This window comes from Cololabis saira, chromosome 5, assembly GCF_033807715.1.
Source record: "Cololabis saira isolate AMF1-May2022 chromosome 5, fColSai1.1, whole genome shotgun sequence".
Lineage (NCBI taxonomy): Eukaryota > Metazoa > Chordata > Actinopteri > Beloniformes > Belonidae > Cololabis > Cololabis saira.
The window spans coordinates 29,247,303-29,263,541 of NC_084591.1; the positions used below are offsets into that span (position 1 = coordinate 29,247,303).

General features: G+C 39.4%; 1 protein-coding gene across 3 annotated transcripts in view; it reads right to left on the reverse strand.

Moving 5' to 3' along the window:
- ldlrad3 (low density lipoprotein receptor class A domain containing 3) overlaps positions 1-16,239 on the reverse strand; it is a 124,050-nt gene that overhangs the window by 79,616 nt on the left and 28,195 nt on the right. The window lies entirely within an intron of this gene.

The following is a 16,239-nucleotide window of genomic DNA, read 5'->3' on the forward strand; positions in this document are numbered from 1 at the left end:
ACTATGGCTGACAAGGCTGACAATAACTTAATTTGAATCTATATTAACTGATAAGGTGCAACAAAAGGCACTAGGTGTATCTGCCACAGAACAAATGTCGCAGTTTGGCTGGAGCACCGCTTTGCACCATGGGCGCTACCAGAAGAGCATCATGATGCTTTGGACGCAGACTGAGATATGGGAGTCTAAAACAGCACTGACGAGCTGTGGCTGCTGACGCGGCTGACATTCAGGATCGGCAGGAATCTGATTACAAGCCTACAGCAACATTAAAACTAAAGTGCTAAAATGTATCACCGGCGATTCATTGGTGGTAATAAATATAGACACATTTCCTGCTCTTTTTACAGCAAATTACATCTGAACTAAAGAAGCATCAGAGTTCATGCATCATGTATCACAATTATTTCACATGAAAGCAATATAGCTCACGTACATTGTTAAAAGACTACATGAAACTATCGTTAGAGATTATTTACTGGAGAAGAGTGCAGCTCTTTGCTTCATTTAATGCTCTGGGGCCAATCACCAAGTCATCCATTTGTAATATTCAACTTATAATTCAACTAATGTGTTGTTTACTTTATCTGCCCTTTAAAGTGCTGGTGGGACCAAGTCAATTATTCATAGTTGAAAACTATTTTATCAGCTCATGTAAAACAACATCAGATGCATTTCATTAATTTTAACAGATAACAGATGCATCATTATTAATGCGCCTAACTCTGAGATCAAGGATTTGTTTACAATTCGCATGCAGAGTCACGAGTCAACTTAATAACTCTGAAGTGTTTTATTTTCTCAGGGATGCCGTAAACAGGCCTGTCAGAAGTAATCCATAATTGTCTGGCTGTGTTGTTGTTGCCCTTCACCTGTTTGGTAGCGATATTATCATGCTTCCACGGTTTTGTAATCCTGAACATGACTTTAATTGCACCGACACTTAGTTGAGACGTGCTCAAAATCTGCCCGGCCCCAGAAGCTGAAAAAATTACCTTCCTCCTACCCCTGTAGTGTTGTTACCACAGCAGGAACTGAAAATACAAATCATCTCCTAAATGAGACAGCATAAGCCCGTGTGCAGATGATGCAAAGCTTTTTTTGTCTCCTGCAATAAACAAAGACAAAAGTGAAGAATAAAGAGAACAGCGTCTTTCTAAGAGGATTGAAAAATATTTTAATAATTATTCACCTCTTTATTTATTTCTTTCCTTCAACTGCAATAACAACATTAGCATTTGCAATCATTGTTTTTTCCAAAACTGAATGAAAAAGTAAACTAGTTAAAATTGCTTTGAAGCCATAATTAGTTTGACCTCCATATTGGTTTGTTTCAGTAAAAGGCCTCCGTCACAAATTATTTTGAGGGCAATCTATTGCAAACAGACCCTGACTGGGGTATAAAATGGATCGATGAAAAAAACTAAACTGAACTGGTTCAAAAACAAAAACATCCATATGCGAGTTCTTTTTTGTTTTGTTTTGTTTTGTTTTAAGTTAGTATAACAACAGTCCTTATCAAAAGCAGATGGCTTAGGGCTCTGGTTCTGCAACCACTCTGCCTTGTTTCTATGCAAACACATGACAACATGTGGAATGTTAAAAACAATGACGTATGTACAATGCTGCTGTCATCTTCTATTTCCCATTACTTGTGCGTCTTCGCTATTTATTCATTTATACATAAAAAGTCTTCATACTTTGTCCTATTTGTGATGAAATATGTTGTTATAATTCCCTTTGGCTCAAGTTAACTTTCAGCAAATCAGCATAAGACGGGGCCACGGCAACGCTGTTATTGTTCAGGAGGACTGCACTCAAACCCATCTGTATCACTTCAACAACTGATATGCTTCAGTCTGCAAGAGGCCAGTGCAACCTGGGATGATGCCTTACATGAACTGTCTGTTACATTACCTGCCGTCAGTGTTCTCTTTCTTCACATTCAGTCAATAACATGGTTTGATTAGGAAGCAATTCTAAATCAGATTTGATGCTGACGATTTAAAGCTCATTATATCATGAGACCCTTCCAGAGTTTTAATCCAGAGTGAGCATAAGCAGGTGTGAAGTACTCAAGAACAGGGCTTGGAATTCAGTCTGATGCAAGTCCAAGTAGGACTTGGTCTCGTGCATGAACTACATTTGGGCTGTGAAGTCAGAAATGAGTCCTTAGACTTTGTAAATAGACTTCATTTTATTTCAATGCAGTATGTCTTAATGATTTGACTTACAGTCTGATTAAGTGTAATATTAATTTCATGCAACATGCAATAAAACACAATAAACATACCTTATTTTGCAGACCATTAGGTGCACCGGGTTTTAAGGCGCATGATAAAACAGATATAAAGCGAAACAAAACAGTCTGGTAAGTCGAACTTTCTTCAACTCATTCACAATAACAAATAAAAAATGGAGGAAGTAAGTGTTTTAATACATCCTGTTCTCTGATTGGTTCATCGTTGCCAGTGATAGCCAACGCTTAAAGTTAGTGTAAAGTTGGAACAAGGTTGTAGTCCAAAATTTGACTATAATTGGATTATGATATAGATTTGAAAACGTTGGCTTGACGTCTAATCATAGTAAGGTAACATGGACTAGATGTTGGATGATGGTTGTTTGCCAGCACGACATTAGTTATCTACTGTTGTCTGATGTTGCAACCCATAACCGACTTTAATACAGCGTTCCTGTGTCCGCTGGGAATGGTCCGCACTAAAACCATTGGACAGATTTTTGAACACAGTGCAACACATAAAATTGGTAAAACAATTGGCAGTAAACACAACAAGAATTCATACATAAGGTGCACCGGATTATATAGTCCATGGGCCAGACCAGATATCAGCACCACTCAAGGTGACAAAACTTTTTTGAAGATATCCACGTCTGTAGATGATATTCTGGTATGATAACCCTTCCTGAGTGGCAGCTGTATCATAGTTATCAGCTCATGAAGTTACCCAACCCCTTCAGAAAATTACACTTTAGATGCTGCTGCATATCCTGGTTTAGACTCATGTACAGGATATCTGTCAATGTTGCACCATATTGTCTTTGGTATCATTTTAAAGGGGACCTTTTAAGCATTCATTCAAGCTAAGATGTGAATCTTTCTGACCAACATAGAGGTCACTGTAGCTCTTTAAACTATAAACAACACACATTTTTAAACAAATTTTCGCCTAAATGATATACTATCTTTTAGCCCTGTGTCATCTAGGAACAACAGAGACACAAAATATAAAAACTGGAATACTCACAGGACCATAAGGATTCAGTAAAAAAGTATCACATCTTAGCTTGAATGAATGCTTAAAAGGTCCCCTTTAAAATGATACCAAAGACAATATTGTGAAACATTGACAGATATCCTGTACATGAGTCTAAACCAGGATATGCACCAGCATCTAAAGTGTAATTTTCTGAAGGGGGTGGGTAACTTCATGAGCTGATAACTGATACAGCTGCCACTCAGGAAGGGTTATCATACCAGAATATCATCTACAGACATGGACATTTTCAAAAATTATAAGTAAGTTGTGTCACCTTGAGTGGTGCTGGCAAGTGAAATTTTGGGCTCTGGCCCATGGACTATATACGGTGCACTGCCGATTTTTGAGAAAAATTAAGGATTTTAGTATATATTTAGTTATAGTGCGAATAATATGGTAATGTGATTGTGAGTGTTATATTTTTGAAATTTGTCAAGAACATGTATGGGTATGCTTCCAGATGCTTAAAATGAGTTTTGAAGACTGTGCTTGTGTGTGAAGAGCTGACAGCTGTGTCAGTTGAATTGGACTCGACTTGGATTTGGACCTGGATCAACAGTGGGCCCAACACCCTGCCCTGATTCCTTTTCAATGACATGGACTTAAACCCAAGACTGGACTAGGAATCAAAAGTTTGGTGATGCGACTACAACACTGCTAATAACACAGGTGTGTTTTACAAATGTTTACCAGTGCAAACACTTTGGTAAATAATTTAACAAATCTTGCTGAAAAATCATAGAATCCCACAAATTATTTAGAAAAGCAGAACTAATTAAAATATTTACAGCATCAATGAAAACTAATATTATTACAAAACAGATTATTTTTCGTATGCAGAGATTATTTGAAATTACTCTGACTGTAATTGATAAGGATGGCGTTCATGTTCAGGACTCTTCAGTCCCATCTCGTTAACCGGCTCGCTCTGTTCCACATAATGCTGTAACAGTGTGTACACTCCTTCCACTCGGTAAGCTTCGGATCCCTCAGCGGCTTTTATGGGCATTCACAGACCGGCTAACTTACACAAAATTAAGTACGATGGGGGTCTCTCTGCTGAAAACACTTTACAATCAAATGTGTCAGAAATATTCATCTCGAGACACACTGAACAAATATCGGAGAGCAACATGTAAAACGACTTCAAAGAACTGGCGGAGAGCGACAGCGGGTTAATTGGAAAGTTGCTCTGAGGGCCTGGAGGAACAGAGAAGGGACTGAGTGTTTTGTGTGTATATATTTATATAAATGTATATGTGTGTGTGTTTAACAGACAGACAGCCAGAAGAGCGAAGAAGAATGAGGGTTGACAGACAGCTCATCTTTTCAAATCCGTCTTTAATACTGCCAAAAGAAAACCTTGTGTGGGCATGTTGCAGGCCCTTTTTTTGGCAGCCCAAACACATCCTTTCCCAATGCCCTTGTCATTATATGGATGCAGTAATAAGCCTGAATACTTACAGCAGTTAACCACTGAGGTAACAAACAACTCTGGGTACCTCATTACCAAAGCCAGTGTATCGAGCTCATTACGGATGGATCTGTGACAGAAATACAAAAATATTCCAGTCCAGTTCTCTGTAGACAGTGAAACACTCCCAAGGTGATCCGGGCAGTTTTAATGAACGTGGCTGTGCCCTTGCACGGTACCTAAAAAAAATCCTTCCTATATGCTTTTATCTATTATGTTTTTGATAGCTGGAGGCATTATGCACACCCACACGAGTGTGTGTACCACTATGGTCATGCAGTGGGTGTGTGAGGGAGAACGGGAGGAGATAAAGCAAGGATGATGCTGTGTATCTTGCCAAAGGGATTGTAGGCCAATTATAGCATACAATTGGACTATGGTATATTCGCCTTCCTACATAGTCTGCCCCTCATCTTGTCCACTAAGTCTCCATTGAGACCACTAATCATAGATGGTGAACACATCCACTGGAAACTTTTTAATTAGCATTTACGTTTTCAGTTTGTGCAGTTTTCATGAAATGTCAGTGGGGTCAAAAGGGACTTTTTCTCGTCCACATTTGACCTGCTGCTGGTCTTTAAAGAGTGCACCTCTCTTTTACTCCGTTTATAAATTGAACTCCTGAAATAAACATCTACTTAATCAGATTAGCTGCCACCAAATGTGAAGGCCATACTCATTATGTTCATTACGGTAATGCACTGACAAAGGATCTCCCTCTCTACGCTTGAATCAGAAGGGACTGTCTGGCTCAGAAAGTAATTAAGGTTTGTTCAAAAGGTTGCTACAAGGGAACAAGGGACTTGTGTGAAATAGAAGCTGCTGAAACTTTCTGAAAAAAAAGTCACCACATCTAGCTGGCGACAGTGTAACCCGAGGAGCATTCTTCCCATGCCAGGTGAGCGTGTGTGTGTGTGTGTGTGTGTGTATTAAGAGATGAGGAGCTGTGACTAGCATGTGAGAGAGAGAGAAGGGGGTATGAGGATCTGAATTAAAGTCATGCATGCAACTCTACAGGAGTAGATTTCAATGTATTACATGTTAAAACATAAGAATTTGAGTAGGTCCACAAATATTTTTGATCAATCGCTGATACACCTAGGTAGCCTGCCAAAGATTTAAGATTGTAAGGCAATTCTGAGATGGGTCGATGTTCCATATCTCAGTTGAGGAAGTTACATATCTCAGGCTCTTCTTAAAATATCACGATCACACCCACACATTACATGAAAATCAAAAAGAGCAACTCCCTATGCAGAAATTGCATATGCATCATGATGTGCGATGGTTTTTGACTACTAGCAATACCATAAAACTCTTTCCTTCAGAGTCGCCCCATTTAGCTGATGATGATGATGATAATGATGATGATGATGATGCTAAACACTTTCTTGCTGCATTTTTAATGTTATTCCCCTCTTTGACAGGTGTTTGCTGTAATGCACGAAGACACGTAACTGCCTTTCCCACTGCGTTTTAAGGTTGAGGGTGTTGATCTTGTGGTGGCAGATTGGGAGATCAAAGATGATGTGCTGGAAGCCAAGGTAGTTAACGCACGTGAAGGAGGGCTTGAAGGACTGAACATGCTACTCGAGCCCTGATGTTGCCACTGACCTCTATTTGGTGAAACAAAGGACGAGCAACAGCATTGTGATGAGGGTGTCTGTTTGCTACCGTCAGACACAATCTCTGCAGGAAAAGTACAGGTGTAATTCATCTAGGCTAAGGAAGGGGAAGAGTGCAAGCTCTCACACATGATGCAAACACTAAGAAAAAATGCAGTCAATATTTCATAGTCATCAAAAGGCTTTTGGGATTATAAAGAATTTAATTTTAAAGAGAAAAACTCACAGGCATCTTTACATTTTCAGTATGATGTGGAAGACCACGTGACACCATAAGTCCAGGTCAGAGCCTCTCCATCATTATCTCAATTTACCTCTTTTTATTTCACATCATTATATTTTCCGAACCTAGTCCAAAGTAGACAGCTCAGAGCTTTTACAACAGTTTCCAAACAGGTTCACCGCATCGAGCAAAGGATTGGTGTAACATGAAGTGGCTGACTCCACCCTTTACAACCACGTATAAACAACTGTGTACGTGAAGGATATCTTTGCACTGTATCTTTGTGCTATTTTGACCAGGGCATGTCACAGATTCATCAAATTTCCTAAAGATCTCCGGACATTGTATTGATTTTACCCCCCAAAAAAGTCATATTATGTGTTCTTTAATATATAAAAAAAAAAAATGCAGCTTCCCACTTGACCACTAGAGGCTAACTTCATGACCAAGTTCATCTTCCTACATCTACATTTCCAAATGTCCAACTTTGCAGAAGAAATAAACACATTTAAAACCTGGTTGAAAAAACAGTTTCCAGAGATTGCTTGAAATTGTAGGACAGGTGAATTCTTATGTACCTCATCGGGTAAAATTATATAAGGCCACAAATGTATTCCTAACTATGGTGTGGACTTTTAATTGACAGCTGATGGCTAATGGTTGCTGTCATCACTTTGGCTACTTATCTTGACCTCTGAGCAGTGACTACATTTCTCTCTCGCCGTTAAGGTTGCTAGCCAGAGCTAACGAGAACACGCCAACTGGACTCCTGGCACATCGGTTTCTACCTCCTGGAACACGTGGGTCCACCAGTTGTAAAGCCTTTGCCTTGGATCACTTAAGGTCCCTTCCAACAGGACCACCAACCAACGCGTAGCTGATCACACTTCACCGCACTCTGTCATTTTGGATGTTGTTTCAATGGCCGGCATATGAAATGATTATGTTTGCATAGATTTAATTAGAATAAATGTAATGTAAAAGTGTAGTTAATATCATAGGTTAGCATCATATGATAAGCCAGCCAAGGTAGGAGAGCAAACTTGCAAGGTGGGTATGTTCCAGCTGATCAAGGGCAGCTTGCAGTGTCAGTTCCAAGTCAACATGGTGGCATACAAAAAAGAAAAAGAAAAACTATGGCCGATGTCAGAATGGGTTATCGAAATGTTTAGATAGAGCAAATTATATAAATACTGTACCTATATGCTCAGAAAGGGAGAACGAGGTGGAAGGTATTCACTTGGCTGCAATCTGCACCTTCATCATTAGATGTCACTAAATCGTAAAGCGTTTCTTGAACTAAAACATATATTTCTGAGTTTGTGACATTGAAAACTGTCATAAAGAGGAGACAAATCCAACTGAATTAAAAGTTTGTGGGTAGGAAATTACAAAGAACTTGGAACTAAGTGCCCACAGTCTCCTAAAAGCAGTCTAAATTATTCAGTATTTTTGACCACTGCTGCTCATTTGGACAAGCAAAAATTAAGTCAGTGCATATGTGGCAAGCTTCCAACTTTCTTTTTTTATTTATTTTATTTTCCACAGTTATTCTTCAGACATAATGATTGTGGGAACGGAAGCCTGAAGACTTCAGTGCACCCTGACCAATCCTCTGAATATGCAACGATAGATCCAGCCACCCACATGTGCCACTGTCTTCCAGATCTTATGAATATTTTCATACCAACTGTCAGTATGCTGCTCCAACACTAGGCAGCCGATTTAATAAAAACGATATTATTCTTGACACTAGCTATTAAATATTGAACAAACTTAAATGTACATAGATCTCCCACTATCTCTTTTAACCCTTGCAAGGCACTAAGGCTCGGGTCAAAACGACCAGAGCCAGAGCGAAGGCCCTCAGTTTCTCAGAGCCCATCCATCAGCACCTTGTAAGGGTTAGATAACATTATTTTGGGAGTGGTCAATTCAACAAGGAGAAAGAGCACAGTCTGTACAAGGGTGGTGACATACTGAAAAGAAAACCAAAAGGATGTGCAGGATGAAAGGGAGCATGGATAAAGCAAGGAAGGTAGTGGACACACCTGCATGGAACAATTATGGAAGAAAATGTTTCAGCAGTGATAAAAAAAAAATGACGCTGGACAGCAACAATTTCTGCCTTCAAACCTCTAGTTACAGCTGCTCTAACCAAGTTTTATTCCCTTTGCTCACCACAAGAAGGGTCAGTGAAACAATAAATCTAAATCTGAGATGACTGTCAGTTGGGCTGTTGCTGCTTTAACCCCCTCTTCCTCAGAAGGTTCAGATATCTGACCCACATTGATCAGCCTTGGATAAAAGATTCAGCCTCAGACCTCAGACTGAAACAGAACCAGAGAATTGATCGAGGCTGACTATGTTTACTTTGTGAGATGGAGTAGAAGTGAAAGCAATGCCAAGGGAAAAGTATTGCCAAAAAATGTTTATGGAGGGGAGACGCTAAGCTTTCCTGAAATGAAAGAAAATCATACATACATACATACATACATACATACACATATATATATATATATATATGTATATACCGTATATGTAATAAAAATTTACCATTCTCTCCTCAGAAATAACACAATCTTCAAGCCTTTCCCGATTCTCAGTCTGCTATCATAAGTAATACATATACTGTGTAAAAAGATTTTGAAATAATATCATGTCAAATTCTGCTTGAACCTAAAAAAGAAAAAGAAAAAAAAGACTATGGCAAATTAAATCCCAGCCAGATAATATCAAAACATGACCAGCTAAGTCTACTACTGTCGAAGGATAAGGGAAGAGTGAGTCAATACAGCCTTGCCCTGAATAACAGTATTCAGCATTTTCAGGATTAAGGATAGAAAGTTACTTTTCAGTTACACACAAGTCTGAATTGGCTGCCTACACGAGCTGGAGGCTTTGGGGCACAGCAGGGGGGACTGAAGGTGACTTGGTTGTTTGGTTGTCCCTTTCACAATCTGTGCCACACACAGACGCACACAACATGTCAAAGAAAGCGAGAGAACGCTTCCTAGGGGAAAGGATTCTTCATCCTGTTCCTTTGGCTCAGTGAAGCATCTAGTATAAATAAGCACACGTGTAAAGACCCTCCGACAATTAAAATCGCTCTAGAAGGACAGGCATCCAGGAGAGCATTAGCACTGAGCAGCCAAGCAAGGAAGGCCTTAATGGGGAAAGATGAAGAAAAGCGCAGTAAGGCATGGAAACAGACAGCAAGTCAGAATAAAATGAAACCGTGCTTCCATCTCTTCCAGCTGTTGTTCAGCCTTTTTCAGCCTAAAAGAGTGAATCTCCTGTGTGGATCCTTCTGTTGTAGGGCAGTATGACCAACTCTGAAACCTGCTATGTGTAAGTGTCACTTGGCAATAAACGTTAAATGAGCAATAGACAATAAAGTTTAATTAGGCAGGACCACTGTTAATTTTAAACTAATTTAATCGGCCGTGAGAAGAACACAGAAAGACTTACAGAACGATTCAGACCAGCAAACGCATGGTACGCTCCAATTGCTCAGTAACTGGTTTACCAGATGGGAAAAGAAACAAAAAACTACTTTGCATGCAGTCAGACTTGAAAAGAGCAAAAGCTAAAGCTGATTTGTAGATCTGAAAGCCACTACACGGCACATAACTCCTACTTAGCTCACTCAAACAAAGGAACAAAAGGCCTAACATGTAATTATTAACGAAGGAAAAAGAGGCATTGAAGCGATTAGATTTTCATAAGCCACTCAAATCATTTCTGTGGCGTACTATATGGGCTACATACAGTGCAACATGAAAACGGTCACGGCAGGTGCAAATATCAGGGACGGGTCATCAACAATTCATGTGGTGGTTTGCAACATTTACACAAATGCCACCGATACTTCCTCAGCACAGCAGTAACCTGATACGCAGCTGCAATAAATGTTGCAAAGTTTACAGAGATAAACATTCAGAGGCCTGCATGCTGAGTTAGATTCTCCTCACCAAAAACAGAACACGTTCTCATAAAAGATGATGCCCAAGTTAATTTTCTCCAAGAAAGAGCAGAGCAACCAAAAAAGAAATTGAAGTTGCTAAATGAATGTTTGTTTTTCCCTTGTGAACAAAACAGGTATATGCTTTGTCAGTTATGCATGCAAGGAATTTATGATTCACAGAACAATTTTACATTAAAAAAGCAAATAAAAACTCAAAGCAGTCATGATTTATATAACCTAGCAGCAGGAATTTGATACACAAAATCTGAGGGTGTAAAGACTTCCCATAACTCAAATAGCTAAAGAAAAATCCTCCACTGCTACAAGACATTAGTAATAGTAGAATACCACTTTTATTTGTCATATTTACACAGCGCTGCACTCCTACATGTTGTATTAATGCAGTACAGTATATCCACAGAATATTGCTTTGATACATGCTTCTTCTACTCACAGAATCCAAGAAATTAATATTCAACTTCAGAAGCGTTTTGAAGAGACACTATGGGTTTTAAGCCAGATTTAAACAGGTTTGACTATTCTTCAACTTTTGACTAGTCAGTGTCATTGACACAGCTGGGACGTGATCAACACTGCGGCCTGCTGCACAACGACAAAACCAAACAGGGTGAGCCACATGGCCAAGTAAACTGCCAGACAGCTTTTAAATAAATACTAGATTCAGTCAGACGGAGGATACACAAACAACAGAAGGTCTAACACCTGAAAATTTAATCTAATATTATAGTACAGTTGCATTGTGCCAAAATAATGAACCAAAGCATTATCATGGGCAATGGCAGTCCTGAATGCCAACAGAATGAGCAAGGTTAAATTAAATGTGGGGTAATATCAGTCATACCAACAACAGTGAATGAACGAAGTATAAGAAACTTCTTGATTTGTCCCACCATTACTTACTTGAAGGTAAGTAGATCAGCTGGGGGTAACTGTGGTGATAATTTTAACCAACACTTCAGATGACATGATGCAATTTTAAGTAGAAAACACTGTTGGATAATATCTAAAACCTGTTACCTGAAGACAAATGGGAGTGTTATGGCGATAATAAGTAACATTAGTACAACCCTCACGTGCTTGTTCCATTATCTCGGTACATGCTTTTCAGTGTCAGCCATGGTGCTACACCCTGATATCTAAACTCTATAATCAACTCGACACTGAGTGTGAAGTTATTAAGGGGGGGTGACAAGAAGCACAGAATGTGCGATGCAGTGAGAGAGCAAAAACACTACTCAACAACTAAAACACCCGTGTATCCTTTGTTCAATAAATGTCGACACTGAGACAAAATGTTCCCACTCACAGCTAGTTAAGCATGCATCTTTTGTACTGCGGGAAGAAAACCTGTATACTGTATGAAGATAACTAGACCAACTTTCTGTTACGTCACCCATAGCTTTTCTAAACAGCTCAACAAGCCACATTTTTTATCTTTAAAACAATACTGATTATGTTTGTTTAGTTCTTTATTCATTGCTAACAGGGAAAGGTGACAGACAGACAGCAAGGCAGCAACACAAAAACACCAGCCATCTTATTATGTATAAATGTGGGACCTGATGAGGCACATAAAAATTCACCCAAGAAACTAACTACCGTATCTGGGTAATTATTTGTCAGCGTTTGAATCAACATTGACATCAAGAGTTTAAGATTCTGAGCTTTTCTCAAAAAGTTTATTTCTATAGCACATTTCAAACAACCTCAGTTGAGAAAAGTGCTGTACAGGCTAAAAAAAAATTAAAAAATCCCCAAATCAACAATAAAAATAAGCAAATATATCTAATACAGCAAAATAAAAGCATAAAAGCAGAGCAAGCAAAAATGTCTACTAAAGTTATAGGGACAACAATTCTCAAATGAAATAATAAAATAAATAAAAATAATAAATAAAATAAATAAATAAAAATAAACAATAATATGAGTAAATTGAACAGACGACGGCCCTCAAATCCTTCCTTTGCAAGGTAGATTAGTATCTGCTGTTTATCTGACAGGCTGCCGCAAAAGTTACATTTACTCTTCTACACAACGAGCTCTCCTGCTGATACGTAGTGTCGAGCCACATTGTCATGGGAAGCTCCAGCCCCTACCCCCTACAGGGCTTTGAACTGGACTCAAGAACTTTTGTTGTGACTCCAATTTCCTACCCCATGTGAAGGTCCCGACACCTCGGAAGTTGGCTCAAACAGACAACTGGACTCAACAACTTTTGTTGTGACTTCAGCTGCCTACCCCCGTGCAGATCCCGACACCTCAGAAGTTGGTTCAAACAGATTTGAATCAACGAGAGCACCCTATGGGGTGATTTGGAGGTCTGTGACAGTCATGACAAATGTCTGATAATGACATTTGGCCCGAGTCACATCCGACTGTAAATTACTTTTTGTCTCTCGCCTGATTTGTGTATTCTTGCTTTAACTTCTTGTATAAAAAAGCTTGTTTCGATTTCACTCGGTGTCAGCCCACCGAACAAGACACTGTCTGTATCTGTCTGCTGAACGCCGGCTAGAATAAAATCTCTCATCACACAGCGGACTCTTGAACTGGACTTTGTAATATTCTTCAACAGTAGCCTTGTCCCTTGCTCTGATCGGTTGGAGCACTAACCAAGTGCATGCATGGATTTCCATCGTTTTTGTGTTTTACACGTGAACCACACTTGATCAATCTTTGAAAGAATCGACAGAAGGAAGAACAACTGCACGCAGAGAGGCCCCATCCAGGATTTGAAACTCTCTTCCTGGGAGGTGACAGTGAGACCCGCCATACCAATCAGCAGCCCCAGCAAAAATGGTTCAACAAATTCAGAAAACAATATTGCAATTCACAACCAAATATATAAGCACGACAGTAATTGTCACTGACTGATGTTTATGAAGAAGAAGGAGACGGAGAGACGCTGCATTACATCCAAATTTAAACCCGTCCTTTTATTAATTTCTGCTGTTTATGTGTTCACTGAGAAGTCAGTGTAACTAACTTAACTACCGCATCCCATTGCTTTTAGGGATGGTGTGTCTACTGTATAGATATGCGGTATTTTTCCCGTCTGTGTGGCTCCTCACCTTCATCCTATTAACTGGTTTAATGTTCAGCAGGATTCACTCACACATACTGTACACAGCCAAGACAGATACAGGCAGAGTGAAGGAGGCCTACCGGGCAACAGAGTTAAACAAAAGCTGCACGATTTCTGTTGGAGAGTAAAATGATGCTTAAGAATCCTCCTCTGTCAGTTGTGGTGTAGTGCCACTGCGTTTTCCTCAGTTCATGTGACATTCAAAACACTCATATGATGAAACAGTGCTGTCCTTTCTGAGCCAGACACACATTTCTCTGTACACCTGATAATATGAAAATGTTGTATGTCAAAATCCTTGGGAAATGGGCTTTAATCAAAATAGGCCTTGTTTAACCCAGTTCCTCTGCTTCATTTATTATTAGCCCCCTCCCACCACACCAAAAAAAACATTGACCAAATGCAACAAACATGCATATAAACAGCAGTTTCATTTAGTCACTGCTATAAAAAGTATGATTAGAGAGGCGATGCCCAGCTGGACGTGTAGTCAGACCACCAGCATCGCAGCTGTGGGTTTGATGGAGCGTGCCACTGTGCCTTGAGACGTCTTCATATTGGCACATTCGGGTTTTGAAATTTTTGATGAGAAACATGGAATCCATGTCATTTGAATCTTTTTTTTATCACAAGCTTGTGGAAAAAAACATTTCAGACAAAATATAATTCGTGCAGCCTCTTTTGCGTAAATCTTTAAAGCCAAGTAAACAAGATTTTTTTTGAACATGTAGTCCTAGCTATCAAAAAAAAAAGAAAGAAGCTGTGTAAGCTCATGAAAAAAAGAAAAGAAAAAAAAAAGAAATCAGCATAAAAATCCAGTAGTTAAAATGTGTAAACAACATTGTGGTCAGAATGAAATCAGCCAGGTTGAAACTCCTAAACTCGAATGCAACTCTGAGGACAAAGGGTTGAACACGGAGATCAAAAAGGGACAATAGACAATATTAAACATACATTTACTACAAATCCAAAAACTTGAATACACATGAGGTAAATAAACAACGTACATTCTTATTCACGTCCTCAAGTCAGTTCATGCTCCTTTTTCTTCAAGTAGTACTTTTCAATAGTAGAAACAAGGTAGCTTAAATTTATGTAACAGAGCTACAAATCTTTTGTTATTTTATATTCACTTTATATTATTATCACTTTAATAATATATTATATTTTTTATTGCTTCACTTTATATTCAGACAAACTAATGTGGCAGCTACAACTGTTAGATTTCATCTATTAAACCAACCAACCATTTATCTTCCTAAATGATTTATTTCAGCCACAGAGCTGCAGGTCAGTTCGTTGGATCACTCTGTCCCCGAGACGACGGCGTGGGTTGACCCGGCGATCACGTCTGTACTCCGGCCGTAAGCTGCTGCTGCTCCCGAGCCGGCGGCTCTTCTCATCCCCGAAAACATCGGAGCAAATTTCTTAACGGGCGTTATTTGGATAAACTGAGCCCAGGTTGGGGATCTTAACGGTTACTTTTACGCCTGAAAAAATATTAAAACTTAATAAAGTGGCATATTAACAGTGCTACAGCGGAAATTAAAACAGCTTTTAGCTCTCGGCTTCCTGATATGGTGTGACGTATGTGCAAACGTAACTACGCAGTCGCTTACGTACCCGAACGTAAACCACGCAGTGACGTAGCAAGTGGTGTCCCAATCCCTAGGGAAGATCACAAAGCCCTACCCCTTGTGGCTTCATTTTGAGGGTGAAGTGGTAGTGAGTGAGGGCTAGTGGTAGTGAGTAGGGTGAACATTGGGATTGGCTCTTGCTCTTCACATCTGGACTCCAAGATAAGAACCCACAACTAACATGCATGACGTGTTCCAGCATTAGAAAGCTTCAGAAGACAAAGCCTTATATTAGCCTTATATATTAATTGATAATGATATCAATTAAGCTATAAAATTGATGGCCACAGAAAACCAAAATCTAAAACTTATTTTCTCAGGATGAGGCCGTCCAGCCAGCAGCCATCAGATGGGGAGAGGCATGAATAAGCCCTTTTAAAAAAATGTTAGTCTCCTTAACAGGCTGCATTATTGATGGTGCATCAGAGAGCTGAAAGAGCACCAGAGTGAGTGGAGTGAGGCAGAGGAGCAATCAAATTTCAGAAGGAGGTGGTTGTTTTGGGGGTAAAAAGAAAAAAGAAGAACAGCAACAGACATTTAAAGATGGCCATGATGGCCCGCTCGGTGGCACAGTGTGTTAAACAAGTGGCTCATATACTGAGGCTACAGTCCTCCTGCAACGGTCACAGGTTTGAATCCCGGCCTGCGCACCTTTGCTGCATGTCATCCCCATTCTCTCTGTCTACCACCTTCCTGTCTGCAACTTGAATAAAGGGCCACTAGAGCCACAAAAAAATCTTTAAAAAAAAAGATGGCCATAATCCATATAAACTAACTTAAACAAATAAAACTATTCAATTGAAAATAGTAACAGTGATTAGAACCATTGAGGTTCATATTTCTATATATCCTGACTGAGTCAAGACAACGTAACTTTCATTACAATTGTAGCTGCAATCAAGGCATGAACTTTTACCAGCTGAGCATTT